The sequence below is a fragment of the Pteropus alecto genome, unplaced genomic scaffold (assembly GCF_000325575.1).
Source record: "Pteropus alecto unplaced genomic scaffold, ASM32557v1 scaffold131, whole genome shotgun sequence".
In the NCBI taxonomy this organism is placed as follows: Eukaryota; Metazoa; Chordata; class Mammalia; order Chiroptera; family Pteropodidae; genus Pteropus; species Pteropus alecto.
The window spans coordinates 7,483,126-7,497,350 of record NW_006434709.1 but is presented as its reverse complement, the minus strand read 5'-3'; the positions used below and the strand labels follow the sequence as shown (position 1 = coordinate 7,497,350).

Sequence of the window (14,225 nt, the reverse complement as noted above, 5' to 3'; positions counted from 1 at the left end):
TCGTTGTTTCTATATTCTCACCTTCTATTCACTTTTTAATTCATTGCAGTGAAGCTTCCACCCATGAGACTGCTTTTGCCAGTCACTAGTAACTTACATGTTTGTGATCCAAGGGGATAATTTTCAGCCCTAATTGTAGTTAATCTCTCTATGGCATTTGAAATACTAGTAGTCATTTTCTATGAAATACTTTTTTCCCTTGTTTTTTTTTTTTTTTTTTGAGATACTCTTATGATTTTTATTCTAATATATCTTCTTAAGTCTCCTTTGTGACTCCTTCTTTTCTGCTGTATTAAATATTACTGTCCATCAAGATCTCAAACTTGGGCTGTCTTCAGATTTAATATACCCTTCCTTAAACATCTATTCCCATGTTTTTAGTTATTTTAAGTCTGTATCATCATTCTTATTTATAGACCCAATTTCTGTCTGCTGAATATACCACAGTACCTCTAATACCAGATCTGTTCCTCTTTATTCTTTATCTCAGTGAATAACAACTCACCCTACAAGCACAAGAAGGAAACTAGAGTCATTTACATTTTAACCACTTTAGTCCTTCCTCATCTCTCATTGTCAGTTTTCAAGTTCAGTTTATTTCATCACTTAATAGCCCTAAATTCTCTTTATCTGTCTACATCCCAAGTACAAATACACAATGCCATTATCTTTTACAGAATCTATTCTAGTAACCTAACTGGTTGCTCTTTCTCCAGTCTTGTACCTGTGCATAAAACATGTGGAAGCTAATTTCCAAAGACGGCCCCAGTGAACCACATTGCCTAGGATTTGTGCCCTTGTTTAGTCCCCTCACATAATCTGAGTTGACCTTGTTACTCATTTTACATAATGGAGCGTGGTAAAGTGACATTGTGCAGTTGCAAGCCTTAAAAATGCTTTTTTTTAAGCAGGCCCGCCCCCATTGGCTGCTGCCTCTGCATAACAAAATCAAATCCAGAGTCCTGCCAGTGGGAGCCTAGCCTGCAGGTCAGGCAACGTTCGGCGACAGCAGTGGCCTAGGCCCCTATGGCCACTTCCCAGTACTCCCTGCTTGATGCGCTTGGGGCCACCCCCAGATGAGGAATGGCTACCCCACCTAAGAGGAGCTGCTTGTCTCCTGCTATCAGCTCTGAGGCAACCTGCATCAAGGAGATTTTCACCAAAGGGAAAGAATATCACTATGGGGAAGTCAACATTTGTGAATATCGTTAAAGAAATCTGCAAGGATTGGTAAGTGGTTCCTGAACCTGTCGCCAGATGGTGCAGTGTTCACAAAATTCAAGATGAATTTTAGGAACTGATAACATCTCAGAAAAGTGGTGGGAATGTTCTTTAGATGATGTACAAGAAACCTGAATGATGGTCTTTACCTTTCTAGTCATATGCCTTCCTCAGTCAAACAGGAGCTCAGCTTGCCTCTCAATGACAAGCTCAAAGATGTGGAGAGAACGAATGACCTGTGTGTAGTGACAGGTATATTTTTGCATCTGATTTGCATGAATCTGACCACATGAATGAAACAGAGTGGACAATTTATCAAGACTGGCATGACTGGATGAAATCCAGTTTGGCCACAGCCTTTAACTGGATGGAATCATTTATCTTTGAGCCACTCCAGAGAACTGCTTGGGTAGGACATATTTACTGGGAAAAAATGAGGAACAAGGCATTCTTGAATATTTAGAGAAGCTTCACTATAAGCAAGAAAGCCGGCTCCTGCATATAACACAGAAAACCAACTTTGGGTATCTATAAGGAGTGCCTATCTTAACACTGGATGTTAATGAAGACTTTAAAGACAAACATGACAGTCTAGATGAAAGAGTCAAAGAATTTTTGAGTACTTTATGATCTTGCTGAAAGCCACAAGCAGTGAAATGATTCCAGATACTTCAGCTTTGTGTATCTTTATAGCTCCATATTCAAATAAATCTCGTTAGAAAACCCAAGTTTTTAACCATTTTTGTTCTGAGGAAAAAAAAAAAGTTTGGTGAATCCTGAAAAAAAGTGCTTAATAACTTCAACTTTTGTACCCAAAGTACCTTAAAATAAGTCCAGCTACCCTGCCAGAGGACTATATGGAAAGAGAGTACATGTAACTACATGGAGAGAGAAAGGACATCCCAGCATCCCAGGTGAATCGAGACTTCTAGATGTCCCCATCAAGATGCCTGACCCAGAAAACTTCCAGATGATTTTAGCTCCAGGTGATATCACATGAAACTACAGAACTACCTAACTGAGCTCAATCCACAGAATAACAAGAAAGAACAAAATGGTTGTTTCAAACCACTAAACATTGTGGTGGTTTATATCATAATAGATAAAACCAAAACAAAACCTCTCTTCTGCTTATTACTCCAGTCTCATATCTGCAGTTCATCTTTGACACTTTAAGCTCCACATTTACTGAGCTGCTTGAAGTTTCCTGAATGAACTATTTTTCTTCTAGAATTTTGCTCCTGCTGTTAGAAACATTTTCTTTTTTAGCTCATACCCTCCTACCAAATTCCTACTGAACTTTCGAGTCTTAAACATTCTGGGTGACTGTTAATTGCTTTGCTTATGTCCTCTCATAGTAGCAAATACTCTTACTGGAAAAATAATGGTTAAGAGTATAGAATTGAGCAGTGTATTTTATATGTTATTCTTTATAAGCATCAGTTTATCAGTAAAAGGATAATAGCAATTATGTATTTGTTGGTAACAGGTAAGAGTACTTATAAAATGTTAGCTATTGATGTTATTAACAGAATATCATAAGTGCCTGGTACATAATATGTGCTATATAAAATGTGAGGGAATGAGGGAAACAAAAAATAAACAAATGGGACTACATCAAACTAAAGTTTTTGCACAGCAAAGGAAACCAACAAAGACAACCGACTTTGGGAGAAGATATTTGCTAATGATACATCTGATAAGGGGTAATATCTAAAATTTATAATTATACAACTCAACAGCAAAAAAAAATCCAATTAAAAAATGGGCAGAAGACCTGAACAGATACTTCTCCAAAGAGGAAATACAGATGGCTAACAGACATATGAAAAGATGCTCAAGGTCGCTAATCATCAGAGAAATGCAAATTAAAACCACAATAAGATATCACCTGGTTATGGTTATCATCAATAAATCAAAAACCAGCAAGTTTGGTGAAGATGCGGAGAAAAGGTTATCATCAATAAATCAAAAAACAGCAAGTTTGGTGAAGATGCGGAGAAAAGGGAACATTATTGGTGGGATTGCAAATTGGTACAGCCGCTATGGAAAACAGTATGGAGGTTTCTCAAAAAAATAAAAATGGATATACCTTTTGTCTCAGCAATTGCACTTCTGGATATTTATCCAAAGAAAACCAAAACAATAATTCGTAAAGATCTATGCACTCCAATATTCATGGCAGCACAATTTACAATAGCCAAGATATGGAAGCAACCTAAATGCCCATCAACAGATGATTGGATAAAGAAATTATGATTCATATATACAAAGGAATATTACTCAGCGATTAAAAAAATGAAATCCTACCATTTGAAATGACATGGATTGGCCTAGAGGTTATTATGCTGAGTGAAATAAGTCAGACAGAGTAAGATAAATACCATATTTCACTTATATGTGGAATCTAAGGAAGAGAAAAAACTAATAAAAAACAGACTCACAAATATAGTGGATAATTTGGTGACAGAGGGGAGGGGGTTTGGGGTCTGAGAGAATAAGGTGACGGATTAAACAAGTACAAATTAGTAGTTGATAGTTGGGCACGAGAATAGGGAGCACGACACAGGAAATGCAGTTAGCATTAATATGATGGCTAAGTGGAAGGCCAGAGGAGGAGGGAGCAATTAGGAGGATAGTTTTATGAACAATATAGACGTCTAACCAATCAACTGTATACTTGAAACTAAATTTATTTTAAAAAATGTGAGTGAATGAATGGATAAATGAATTTAGATCATTTGAATTTTATATTGATCCAATTAAAGTCTAATTTCAAGCATTTTTTCTTATTGTAGTGACATATATATAACATAAATTTGCTAATTTAACTTTTTAAGAGTAGAATTCAGTGGCCATAGTTACATTCATGATGCATAACCATCACCACCGTCGATTTCTAAAATTTTTTCATTAGATAGAAACTCTGTCCCATTAAACAATAACTTCTCGTTTCCTCCCCACAGAGTCTGGTAACGTCTAATCTACTTTCTGTCTCTATGAATTTGCCTATTTTTAATATCTCATGTAAGGGGAAACATACAATATTTGTCCTTTTGTGTCTGACTTATTTCACTTAGCATCATATCTTCAAGGTTCATCTATATTGTAGCATGTGCCATATTTTTCTTTTTAAGGATGAATATTTTATTGTATGTATATACCACTTTTTGTCTATCCATTTATCTGTTGATGGACACTTGGGTTGTTTCCTTTTTTGACTATTGTGAATAATGCTACTATGAATATGTACAAATATCTGACACCTGCTTTCAATTCTTTCAGTTACATACACTGAAGTAAAATTGCTGGATCATACAGTAATTTTATTTTTAATTTTTTGAGGACCCACCCTACTGTTTTCCATAGTGGCTATACTATTTACATTTCTACTAGCAATGCACAGGTGTTTTAGTTTCTCCACATTCTTGGCTGACACATTTTGTTTTTTTGTTTGTTTTTATAATGGCCATCCTAATGTGTGTAGAGTGGTGTATGATTGGTGGTTTTGAGTCATAGTTCCCTAATGATTAGTGATGTTGATCATATTTTCATGTGCTTATTGGCCATTTGTAAATCTTCTTTGTGGAAATGTATATTCAAGTCTTTTGCCCATGTTAAAATCAGGTTGTTTGATTTTTCATTGTAGAGTTATAGGAGTTCTTTATATATTCTGGTTATTAACGCCTTGTCAGATACATGGTTTGCAAATATTTACTCCTTTTCCATGGGTTATCTTTTCACTCTGTCGATAGTGTCCTTTGGTACACAAAGTTTTAAATTTTGATAGTCTATCTATTTTTATTTTTGTTGCCTTTTTGGTGTCGTATCCAAGAAATCTTTGTGGAGCCAGTGTCATGAAACTTTCTCCTTATTTTTTTCCCTAAGAGTTTTGTAGTTTTAGGTCTTCCATGTAGGTCTCTGGTCCATTTTGAATTAACTTTTGTTTATGGGGCAAGGTAAGTGTCCAGTTTTATCTTTTGCATGTGGATACTCAGTTCAGTTTGTTGAAAAGATTGTCCTTCCCCATTTTATGGTCTTGGTACCCTTGTTGAAAAACATTTGACTATATATGTGAGAATTTATTTCTGGGATCTCTATTCTATTCCATTGGTCTGTATGTCTTTATGCCAATACTACACTTTTTTTTGACACCTGTAGCTTTTAGTAAGTTTTGAAATTATATATGTGAGTCCTCTAACTTTGTTCTTTTTCAAGATTGTTTTGGCTATTCTGTGTCCCTTGAAATTTCATATAAACATTAGGATGGATTTTTTCATTTCTATCAAAAATGCCGTTGGGATTTTGCATTGAATCTGTTTATTACTTTGCGCAGTATTATCATCTTAGCAACATTAAGTATTCTAATTCATAAGCATAGGATATCTTTTATTTGTCTTTCATTTTTTTTCAACAATGTTTTATAGTTTTTAGTGTATAAGTCTTGTACCTCCTTGGTTAAGTTTGGGTTTTTTTTAGTATTTTATTAAAAAAAATTTTTCAGTTATGGTAAAATACATTTAACAAAATTAACCATCTTGACCATTTTTAAGTGTACAGTAGTGTTAAGAGCATTAACATTATTACACAACCAATCTCCACAACTCTTTTCATCTGGAAAAACTGAAACTTTATACATTTTAACAAGAACTTTCCATTTTCCCATTTCCCTGGCTGTGGCAACCACCCTTCTACTTTCTGTGTCTATGAATTTGACTGCTGTAGGTATCTCATATAGGCGGAATCATACAATGATTTTTGTTGTTGTTGTTTTGTGACTGGCTTATTCATTTAGCATAATATCCTCAAGATTCATCTGTGTTATAGCATGTGTCACAATTTTCTTCCTCTTAAAAGCTGAATAATATGTCATTGTATGTATGTAGCATGACATAGTAGTATGATGGACATGTGGATTCCTTCCACCTTTTAGCTATTATGGATAATGCTGCTTTGAACATGAGTATACAAATTTATTAGTTTACTAGGGCTGCTACAAAAAATACTATAGACTGGGTGCTTAAACAGCAATGATTTGTTTTCTCATAGTTCTAGAGGCTAGAAGTCCAAGAGCAAGGTATCATCTGGATTGATTTTTCCTGAGTTCTCCCTCCCTGGTTTGCAGTTGGCTACATTCTCTGTGTCCTCATATGGTCTTTTCTCTGTGTGTGCACATTCCTGGTGTCTCTTCCTCTTCTTAAAAGGATACCTGTCATACTGGATTAGGGCCCACCATATCACCTCATTTAACCTTAATTACCTCTTTAAATGCTTTATCTCCAAATAATAGTCACATTATGAGGTGGACTGGGAGTTTGGACTTCAACATATAACTTTTGGGGGGACACAAATCAGTTCATAACAATAAATTTTATATCCTGCTTTCAGTTCTTTCAGGTACATTGCACAGAAGTAGAATTGCTGAATCATATGGTAATTCTATTTTTAATTTTTTGAAGAACCATCATACTGTTTTTCATAGTGGCTACACTGTTTTTACATTCCCACTAACAGTTCACAAAGGTTCCAATTTCTCTACAATTTGTTATTTTCTGTGCGTGTGCGTGTGTGTGTGTGTGTTTATGGTAGCCATCCTAATGAGTATAAGTGTAGTTTATTCTTTCAGTACTCTTGTGAATAAAATTGTTTTCTTAATTTCTTTTTGAGATTGTTCATTGCTAGTATATAGAAATACAACTGATTTTGCCTCTTGACTTTGTATCTTCCATCTTTGCAGAATTTACTTCTTTAGGATTTTCTGTGTAAAGGATCATGTCATCTGTGACTAGAGATAGTTTTATTTCTTCCTGTCCAATACAGACACCTTTTATTTTTCTTACCTAATTGCTCTGGCTGGAGCTTTTAGTACTGTGTTGAATAGAAGTGGCAAAAGTGGGCATCCTTGTCTTGTTCTTGATTTTAGAGGAAACCAAGTCTATTTTTTTCTATAAGGTAAAATCTTCCACATATGGAGAGTGGTCTTACATATTTGGGATACATTTCTCATTAGCTTGGTTTGAAGAAACACAAGAGTTTAAGAACAAGAGGAAAGAAGTATGTGAAAGAGTTGAGACGAAGCTAATAGGTAGATATGGGAGAACATCACTAGGCCAAGTTGTAGAAACACAGGTGGGGTCAAGGACATTCAAGAATCACCCCACCACCAGGAGGCAGTCCTTAGCTCTCTCAGGGCTAGATCTTGGCCAAATAAGCAGGACTCTACAAGTTACTAGAAAATATGGATGTTTATAGACTATGACAGGTATTTTTATAAATTAAGAATAAACAGTGAAAAATAAGCAGCGTAGTTTATAACAGTTACCTTTGCGCTTGGCTTTATTGACATAGGAGTCAATGTAATTTATATCTACACTTTATGAGTGCAAAAGGGTACTGTGATTGATCCCAAAAAGCAGGTGTGAACTGACTAAGCAAACTGAGACATAGGTTATCCTATTTATAGAGCTCTTCACATTCCTAGATTACAACTGTAGTTAGCATTTAATCTTGAATGTTAGTCATGATGGTATATTGATTAATTTCTGTAAAGAACTGACTATTAAAACAATCTGGAGGTAAGTCCCTAAGGTTGAGAAAGTTAATGTAAAGTTTTAGATTACAAATGATCACAGATTATAAAGAATAATTTGTGAAGAATGTAGAGATCTCTGCTGAATCATATGGTAATGATTGCATATAAATATCTGTGATTGCATATAAATAAACCTATGCTCTAAGCTGGACAGCCCTTTAGGCCTTTTTGTCTCACATTGAGTCAGAGTAATCCTTACGGTGATATAGCTTTTGTGGTGATTGATGATTTTATAGCTCATTTCTGTTTACTATTATTTTTTGAGAGTTTATAATAGCATCTCTGAGTCAATTGACTCACTTATATATGAAATATACATTCTTCATGGAAGGAGGTATATATTACTCATATATAGGGCTATAATCTTTGATTTCAACCTAAAAGTTTAGGGATTTATGTCATAACATTAGTAAACTCAATGACTCTTCGGTCTATAACCTTTTGTAAATTTTAAAAAATACTTAGTTTATATTTTTAGTTTCTATCATCTACTTGGCAGAAATAAAGCTTTCCATACTTTTTTTATTTGTATGTAAAGTAATATATTTTTCGGCTGCTTTGCTGGTTCTTCCTCTGGTCCTCTAACCTGCAGATGTTGCCCAAGGCCACGTCTTCCACTTCTAACCTTCTTTATATTCATTATTTCTGTGAGCTCATTCATTCTGGGGATGAGAGGTTTAGCTATTACATCTATGTTGGCTTTTGAAGCTGATCATTTCAATTATTTTTTCAAACTGATGATTTCAATTTCATCAAATCTGAAACTTAACCCACCTTTGTATATCATACTCCCCTTTCCCAACTTTCTGAAATCATTTATATCTGTCTTTCTCTCCATAACTCTGTCCTATATATTGCTATCAGTCTTCCTCTTTACTACTTCTCTAGGAGGCTGTAGGAGCTTCATTTTGTCTATAACTTCAAATTCAGGCTCTTGTGCCTTGATGGCTTTTCATCATCTAGTTCCACCACTCTCAGTGGTCTTCTCAGGATCTAACTTTATTCATTTCTCTCCCTTGACAGGTTGGTCTCCTCTTTCATGGTAAACACACTTTGCTCATGCTATCCAGTTAATTCTGGGATGCACAGCAGAAGGTCTGCCTTGTCCTGAGCCTTTCCTGACCACCCCAGCCTAAGATGATTATCTAATTATGAACATTTCTTTCACAAATGTTTAGAAGGTAACTGACATTAGTTCTTTAATTGTTTTGATTGGTTCTTTGTTTTCTTTACTAGCCAGTAAATTCCATGAAGGCAGACAAACCCTGTCTTATAGTCTTTGTGCTTCAATGTAATCAAGTGCGAGGCACATAGTAAGGTCTGTTGATTAATTAGTATGTCTTAAACATACCATATTTTCCAATATTTACCTAACCACACTGTATTTGTGGTTTAGCTTAATTATATATTTGGTCAATTATAGGTTATTTTAATTCAAATCCTCATCTTTAAGGGACCAAAACTTATAGATTAGCGGTTCTCAATCTCATCAGACTAAACACCCTTCTTTTAAAAATAAATGCTTTGTAATGTCAACTTTATAATCCTGAAATAAAATTTATAGATAATATAACCTGTTTATAAATCTAATTTAAAAGAATATAATTTTTGAAATCATAATAAGTAATAAAGGAAACTGATTTGTAATAAAATATTACATATTTACATGTAATATGTATTCAGTATATATGCTCAGGTATGACTACACTGCAAGTCCCAAGGAAGTAGTCAGATGCTTGCACTTGTAACAAAAGCACTATGAAACATACAGCTACATATGCAAACTAATAGAGGTGCATTGTATATATGTTTAAAATAGCATGAGTGGTGTCCCTTTTAGTAGTGTGGTTTTCTGAATGGTGAACTGCTCTTTAAAAAGTTCCAAACTTTGCATTTCTGAAAAATTCAGCTCAAAATTCAAATTAGTACCATGCAAGAATATATATATGTAATATAGAGTTAGATTCTAGGCTCATATAATTATAAATAAGTTTTTTTCCTTACATAACTATCAGGAATTTGGAAGTCGTGGGACAATTTTTTGTTCTATGGAACTGTCTTCTGCCTACTTGTTTCTTGCTCATTAAATATCAGTAGCACCATACCCATCCTAATAATTATAACCAAAATGCCCCAACAAATTTCCAGCAATATTTTAAAACTTTCAAATTTCTACAAAACTTTAAAATTTCCTTTTCTTAGGGGATGCTGCCCATTGAAAATAATGTTGAAAATGATCTTGATTTTGGAAAATCTGCCTATTTTCTCCCAGGTTAACTAAGTTAGAAAATGAAATAAGTATTCCTTAAACTTGTTTTGTGATAAGCTGACTTTTGACATGTGAATAGAATATTCATGAGGGAAAAAAATCTATGGTCAAAGCAAAGCAAAATAGTTTTTTTTCCCCCCTGAACTACATGACTTTTCATAGCCTTTAATGTGTTAATAGGTAGAGTCAATCTACCACAGGAAGATTCAGTGTTTCTCCAAACTGTTCTATTGTGGAGTTCTTGCAATATTGATGAATTAGGTCATTTAAAAACGTAGCCCCTTTAGGTATACTAGACTCTGGGTTGCACTTTGAAGATAAAAGCATGAATGTCTGTGATATATTCAATGTAAAGTGGGATGTAGGCAGCCCTGGGTTACTTAGACAGTTTTTAGAGTTGCATATGCCTTGCCACATGTGAGCACTTCTATGTGACCAGAATATTATGGAACAATTCAATCCCGAATGATAAAATTTAATACACTTAGAAAAAGTTATGAGAAAATTATGAAAAACTGTTACCACACAATTGATTTTGATATCAACCTAAAAGTAGCAGGAAGATGGAGTGGCCAGAATGGTGAAGGAGGTCAATATCAGGTCTCCTGTGTCTCAAATCTGGTGTGGATTGTTAAAAATTTCCTTTCATTAATGGTTGAAAAATATTCATAGAGATTATATGTAAATTGGGGATGACAGAACCCAAAGTAAAATATATGAATGTATCTCTAAAAAGACACCAACCTGAACATAGAGATAAGTTATTCTTTGGAGAAAGCTGAAGCAAAGTCGAAGAAGATCAGATGGAAAAGTCAAAGCACTAAATGAAATGCACTAAAGAACAGAAAGAACACAAATAGAGTATGTAGAATGTTACTTCTTGCCAGAGTGAAGCCCAAAAATTTATTGCAGATGGTTGCAAAGGAGCGCTACTTGAAGAGAAGTGATTTTGTTTTTTGGTTGACAAATATCATAATTTTATAAATCACATTATTATCAAACATAGTATGCAGAATTACTAATTTCAAACTGCTTAACTGTTTGAAACCTGTGATAATGATACCTAAGTTCTAGAGAAAATAATGAATATGATAGAAGAAATAAGATTTTAGTCTTTATCTCAATATCTGGAACACCTCAACCTTAATAATAAAAGCAGCATGATTGGATAACAAAGTAAACTACACGCATACTTAGGTCCACTCTTCATCTAAAATACCCCCTAGCTCTGTTAGCCAGATCATATACCAGCCCTTTGGTATGTTTAACAGCACATAGTTTCAGAGAGCTAAGAGAGGATAAATAACAAATACTTCAGATGATTCCAGTTTACAATGATTGGTTTCTTTTCTAACTGGACCGAAGATGATGAAAAATCATAAATTAAAAACTACTTTTTCCATGTACTGCTGATAAGAACTTACTTAGCTTGGTACGGGGAGATGTTTTCACATTGTTAATCTCTGAAGAAAAAGGTAGCTGACTTTATGGAGAACTTTGACACCAATGTAAAGAGTACATTACCATGGTCATATACAAATTTACTGGAAGAAAATGAAAAAGAAGACTATGGCAGTTCAATGCCCTGCACCCAGAAGCATCAGCCTGCTGTATTTATTTGAGAAAAGTAGTATTGTCCTTCCCCTCACTGAATTATTTGGAATGTTTGTCAATAAGAGCAGCTGCAGATAAAATAGTAGATATTTCCAAAAATGATTTTACTTTTTAAAGTATCAGTGTCTGAGCTAGAAATCATGTTTCCTAATGTAAGTATAGCAATACTGCCTTTTCTAAGTAGAGAAAACCTCTTTGCTATTGTCACACTTGGACCATTAGTGACATATGACCTACAGTACCAATAATAAGAAAAAACTAAAGTTCACCAAGATCAAATGCTGGTAAAGCAGTGTGTGAACACTTCGGACTGTTGGTCTCAGGCTCCATTCTTCTGAGTTCAGGAAAGTCACAGCTTGTCTCTATTAGGATAGCAAAGTAGGCAACTCTACCAAATATTAATGACACAGGACCTGCAAAGGGGAGTGCGAGGTTTGACTTACGCTAAATGCATTTGTCAGGGAGTACTACCTATTTTAAGGGGAGATGTTCCAGACAAAACAAAATGCAAACACATTTAATTAAATGACTCATTGCTTCTCTTATAAAAGTGTTGGGCATCTTTGCATTCTTAAGGCAAATTGAGTCCAAAAAGAAATAGTGTGATTAACAGGAAAATGTCCAGGTAGTTGAAGGAATCTTCTACAACTCTGACTCTGGTTAGGACCGGCACAGGGGGTAAAGACCTGGCATGATATCCCATCAGGCCAGATAACCCAGAACCCTCTCTCCCACACCAAGTCAGTGATTTTATTACCTTCCCCGGGACAAAAGGGACAAGTAGTCAGAGTGGACAGTTTATGATGACCCAGAGGCACCTAGGAATTTTGGTGAAACAGTCCCTGAAAAGCAGTCTTTGCCCTTCCCTCATGCACCATATTCCTCCACTTAAGGTGAGCCAGTAGGATTCTGTTTCATTTGCCAATTTACAAAGTGAATGGCAGACTATTGATATTTAGTTGCTACATATAAAATTTGAAGAATAAATTTCACAGAAAAAGAGGGAAAGAAGATCAAAGGTATCATTTATCACTTATAAAGGCAAATACAAGAATATTCAGTTGTCATGCAATCTGTGTATTTTCTCCCAGGTTAACTAAGTTACAAAGTAAGGAACAAGAAGCAAATGCTAGTTACTATAAAAATTCTTGCATATTGGTAAAATTCAAGGGCTGGCAACTAAAAGTCAAATGATTTTAGGATGTTTCTTTCAATATTGATATGTAAATAATTACTTCCAAATAAAAGAAGGGAAAAGTTTTAGATTTTTTTCCTTCTCCTATAGAAAAAATTCCAATAAACTTGAGTTTTGGGAGTCTCTTTGTTTTATTATTTTTGTTTACTTTTTGAGAATTTTAATGAAAGACATGTTTATATCAGCCATATTCATACTGTGTCTAGAAAGCCACCTGTCTTGGGAAACTTAATCTCAAAGCTCTCTTCAAAATGAAAGCATCATATTAAAAAATACATATATATTTATATAAGTAGTCTTTTTAATGTGTAGGTATCTTTTTTTTTCTGTTTATAGCATTGGTTTAATCCACATTAATGTAGTTTAAAAGGAAAGGACAAGTTCATTTGTATAGAATATATAAACCTAGCATCACACCATGGGCCCCATGGGATGGGGAGGAGACCACTTTCCCTGGGAAGAGCAGCTCTAATCCTAAAAATGGTTCTCAGTAGAAGGCCAGGCAGCCCAGAACCCAGATATCTTGTTAAAGTGCTACTCCACAAGCAGCTTCAACTATTAACAGTGTAAACAGTAAATCATCCTCTCTTAAAGCTAGTGCGACTCTTTAAATTTTTTTTTTCCTGCTCTTGGGTGTCCCTAAACGTTTGGGCTTTGAGAATTGACTTCTTAGGATGCAGGGCAACATGGGAAAGAATTCTTAGTGCAGCAAAGTAGTGGATCTTACTTACCCTTATTAAAGTGCTCATTATGATCTCGGCACTGGGATAGATTCTTTTAATTTACTTATTCCTCCTCTAAGTTTATATGTATTTATTCTCCTTTTACAAATTGTGTGAATTGAGACTGAGAAGTTAAATAACTTGTCCAAGATCATTCAGCAATTAAGTACTTGTGCTTAGATTTTAATCATGGTCAATCTGATACCAAACTAGTTCATTTTGCCATTTTGCATAATCTAAAAAGCAGTCTTACTGCAAATTATTTCTACTTGTTAAGAAATAATTTTTTTCTAACTGGATAAGTCATCTTGTGGAGGTGACACTACATCCCGTTCCTAAGTAGGGGATTGTTAGTGACTAAGAGGTGAAGAGATCTAAGAATTAACCTGAGTAACAGTCATCATTTGACAGGGAGTTGACTATCAGACAATGAGTGATAATAAGCAACCCTTTGGGTCACTGCTAGACTAACCTCAAAGTCAAAGCAGATCAGAAAAGGGCTAACCATGTACTACTTTTCTCAAAATCTTTCTTTTGGCATTCTTTTTCTCTCAGGATAAAGCCAGTTTTTACAGTGGTTACGAAAGCTGTACTTGATCCCTATTCCTGCCT

At 34.7% G+C, this 14,225-nt stretch overlaps 1 pseudogene; it reads left to right on the top strand.

The window, feature by feature from the left end:
* The first annotated feature begins 1,083 nt into the window (after nt 1-1,083).
* Nucleotides 1,084-1,851, top strand: LOC102878812 (annotated as a pseudogene).
* The last annotated feature ends 12,374 nt before the right edge of the window (nt 1,852-14,225 follow it).